The sequence below is a fragment of the Vombatus ursinus genome, unplaced genomic scaffold (genome assembly GCF_900497805.2).
Source record: "Vombatus ursinus unplaced genomic scaffold, bare-nosed wombat genome assembly UNPS02014778.1, whole genome shotgun sequence".
Taxonomy (NCBI): domain Eukaryota; kingdom Metazoa; phylum Chordata; class Mammalia; order Diprotodontia; family Vombatidae; genus Vombatus; species Vombatus ursinus.
Genome location: NW_020954556.1, coordinates 9474946 through 9479466, shown reverse-complemented (window position 1 = coordinate 9479466; position 4521 = coordinate 9474946).

The following is a 4521-nucleotide window of genomic DNA, read 5'->3' as shown; positions in this document are numbered from 1 at the left end:
GCTGTTGGGCTTTGTTGGTAATATATAGAAATGTCTATGATTTATGTGGGTTTATTTTATATCTTACAACTTTGTTAAAGTTGTTAATGATTTCAAGTAGTTTTTTACTTGATTCTGTAGGATTCTCTAAGTATGTCATCACATCATCTGCAAAGAGTAATAGCTTTGTTTCTTCTTTGCCTATTCTAATACCTTCAATGTCTTTTTCTTCTCTTATTGCTAAAGCTAACTTTCCAGTACGATGTTGAATGACAGTGGTGATAATGGACATCCTTGTTTCATCCCTGATCTTATTGGAAATGCTTCTAATTTGTCCCCATTACATATGATGGTTGTTGAAAGTTTTAGGTAGATGCTACTTATTATTTTAAGGAAGACTCCATTTATTCCTATGCTCTCTAGTGTTTTAATAGTAATGGGTGTTGTATTTTGTCAAAAGCTTTTTCTGCATCTATTGAGATGATCGTGTGGTTTCTGTTAGTTTTGTTGTTGATATGATCAATTATGCTGGTAGTTTTCCCAATATTGAATGAATTAGATAATTTCTAAGGTCTCTATCAGTTCTGAACATTGTTTTCTATGACTGTTTACCCTTACTTCCTTCTACAACCCACCGTCAAGTTGTCAATTTGTTAATCTGCTGTCAATTATTAGCAATGAACAATTTATAAAACACTCCCTCTGAGAACATCCAGGCTGCACAGCATCCTCCAGAATCCCCGCACTAACAAACAACATAGATGGCTTTCCAATATTTTGCTCACCTGTGTCAGGCAGTTTATACTGCTCTGGGTCATGCTAAAATGTCTTAGGAAACCAATTCCTAACAGCTTGACAGGTTGTGCCTTCCTCTGGGGATGCCACCTGATTTCCGATGATAGATAGATCTCTGAAAAAAGGAAGGAGTGAGGTCTCAGCTGAAGGAAAGCAGACAGATGTGTTCTTGTGCCAGGACCATCTTCCAGGGATGTCTAACTTTGGAGTGATCAGGCTGGGGACCTGTTCTCAACCTGGTCATGTCACTGTCACTAGGAGACATGTGTGAGCTCAGAGGCCAGAGGCTGGTGGCAGTTTTCACAGTATGAACAGACTTTGAGCTTCAGACAGCATGTCTGGCTTTTATAAATCAGGCTTAGGGGAGCTGATTTAGAGCAGATTTGCTGCCTATACCAACAAGGCAAGCCAAGTTGTGATGTACAGTTTGCCTTCTGCTCTGAATCAGGATTTAGGATGAAGTGGAAAGTCAGTTAATAAACATTTATTAAGCACCTACTATCTGCCAGGCACAGTGCTAAGTGCTGGAAGGAAGACTACAATTGGAGTCAGGAGACCGGGTTCAACTTTGGACTCTGTAATTTGCTAGTTGTGAGACATTTGGAATTTCTAAGCCTTGCTAAGCCTCAGTTTTGTCATCTGACAAATGGGGATACTATCTCACCAGGTTGTTTTGAGGAAAGTGCTTTGAAAAATGGATAAATGGATAATATCTGGCACAGTGGAAAGAATGATGTATTTAGAATGGGAGGTTCAAATTCTGGTACTGCCACTAACCATTTGTCTGAGCTTGGGCAAATGATCTGTAAAGTGAGAACTCAATAAGGTGACCATTAAGGTCCGTTACAGCTCTAAATCTCTGAACTTGTGAAAAGTTGTTATTGCTATTAGAAAGATAGTCTTCCCACCAACCCCTCTTCCTCTCCCATCTGTCATCTATCTATCTATCATCTTTCTTACATCTTTGAAACTATGACCCTAAGTCCTGCCTCTGACAAATACAGGCTATGTGACTTTGGATAAGTCATTCAACTTAGTGTCCTAGTTAACATTTTTTGTAAATTACAGTGTTGTTGACTCAGGGGAGGAAGTTCCTGCACCAGGAACCTCTATGGCAAATAAATAAAAGGTCTGGACCTACTCCTGCCAAATTTCTATTATTAATTGTTGAGGTTAAGCTCCTCCCACCCAGATGTCTAAATATAGGTCCGTAATTCCAGGCCACAGGGCTGAGCTTTGAAAGACTGTGAGGCCATTCTTACTCTTCAAATCACGCACATCTCAGAACAGTGCAAAACCCACAGGCAGGACCATCCCTAGGGCATGCAGATCCCAGTGGTTGCTGGGTAAGTTTGGGCCCCGGAATAATTATGCTGTGCTGCACCCTCCCTATCCTCAATTGGATTTTTAACCAGTTGAAATCAATATTGAGTGAATCCTTTAAAAGGAAAAGAAAATAAAAGTCACAACATGCACCCCGAAGGTTTTTACGGAGAAGGGAGATGTGAGTAACTTACATTGATCAACCATGAGCTTTCTAGGAAAAACAGTTTCCCAGGGGACTTTGCCTTGGGCTGCTGTGCTTATTAATTTTTCCTCATTAAACAGAGCTATCTCTAAACCTGTAGTTTAACTAGAGGGTCAAAGCGTTCTGGACCTTTCTGGTCTTGGAGCCAGCTTTGATTTCTCAGTTAGAGATCCTACGTTAGCAAGAATTAGAGCTGGAAGGGGACCTAGAGATCATTTAGTGAAGTCCTCTGATTTTGCAGGCATGAAAACTGAGGCCTGGAGAGGGGAAGTGACTTTTGACTTGGGTCTTCTGATTCTAGAATCCATCTGTGTCTCTTCCTCTGCCACAGTCTCCAGACACCATTTTCTAGGTTCATCTTCCCTCTTCTCCTTTCCCACCCTATCTCCCCATGCATCAGTGTATATTTTTGAGGATTTATTAACCGTAGAGAAGAGTATATACAAATTCACGAGACCTAATCATAACCAGATTAAATGGTTAATGGGTGTTGTATTTTGTCAAAAGCTTTTCTTGACATTTTGAACTGGATGTTCTGTCTAAAACTCAACATGTCCAAAACACAATTCATTATCTTCTCTCCCCCCCAATCCTTCCTCTCTTTCTAAATTTCTTATTTTTTATGGTAATTTTTATTTTATTTTTTGTTTTCAACATTTACTTCCACAAGATTTTGAGTTCTAAATTTTCACCCTATCTCGCCCCTCCCCCCACCCCAAGATGGCCTGCATTCTAAATACCCCATCCCCTACTCTGCCTTCCCTTCTGTCTCTCCCCCCCTTCTCTTATCCCCTTCTCTTTCAATTTTCCTGTAGGGCAGGATGGATTTCTGTACCCCATTTCCTGTATTTCTTATTTCCCAGTTGCATGTGAAAACATTTTTTTAAACATGTGTTTTTAAAACTTTGGGTTGCAAATTAAATTTCCTATTTTTGTCCGTGTTACTACCATCCTTCCAGTCACTCGTGGTTGCCTTCTTTAAAAAGCAGTCACTTGATCCTACCATCCCTGCTGGCTATCCTCCTATATCTCATCTCCTTTTTAATGTCATTCTTGACTCCTCTCTTATACTCATTCCACTTATCCAAGCTGTTGCCAAGTCTTGTCATTTCTACCTTCACAACATTTCTTGTATATACCTATCCCCTTCTTTCCATTCATATAGTCAGCATCCTGATGCAAACCCTCATCATTTCACTCCTGGACAATTGCAATAGGCTTATTGGGTAGTCTCCCTGCCCCAGTCTCTCCTTACTTTAGTACATCCTCCACTCAGCTGTCGCATTGATCTTCCTAGAGTATAGATCTGGCCAAGTCATCTCCCTACTTAATGAATTCCAATGGCTCCCTATCTCCTCCAGGACCAAAATTAAATCCTCTGTTGTGTATTTAAAGCCCTTTATAACCAACCCCCCCCCATCTTTCCTCTGTGTACATTCAATCTTGTGACACTGGTCTCTTTGACTGTTCTTTGAACAAAACATCTGACTCCAAGCATTTTCACTGGCTGTCCCATATGCCTGGAATTTTCTCCTTCCTTATCTTTGTCTCCTTCCTGCCTGGCTTTCTTCAAGTCTCAGCTAAATTCCTACCTTCTACAATGAGCCTTTCCTGGTCCCCTGCCATCTATTGATTGTCTTTTATTTAACCTGTATTTATCTTTTGTACATAGTGTTTTTCATTTTCTTTCCCCCATTAAGGTATGGGCTGCTTGAGAAGAGGAACTGATTTTTGCTTTTCTTTGTATCTTCAGCCCTTAGCACAGTGCTTGGCACACAATAAGAGCTTAGTAAGTTCTTTATCTGTCATCTATCTGTAAGTGAGGAAACTGAAGCCCATAGAGCTTAAAGCTTTTATGTGTGCAAAATGCTTTCCTCAGAACGACCATGGAAGGTAGATATTATTTTACAAATGAAGGGACCTAGAGCAGTTACATGACTTATTTATGGTTACTGGCTAATACGTACCGGCACTGGAATTCAAACTCAGGTATCCTGATTAGGAGTCTACCATCCTTTCCAGTGTACTGTGCTGGTAGTAAAATTTTTGGAGTCAGCTAGCACATGGGAAAAGAGAGCTTTGGGTATCAGGGCTTTCCCTGTTCTATCAAAATGATACCATGTAGGCCTGCCAGTTAAGTGGCATTGTGCATAGAGCGCTGGGCCTGAAGTCAGGAAGACTCATCTTCATGAGTTCAAATCTGGCCTCAGACATGTACC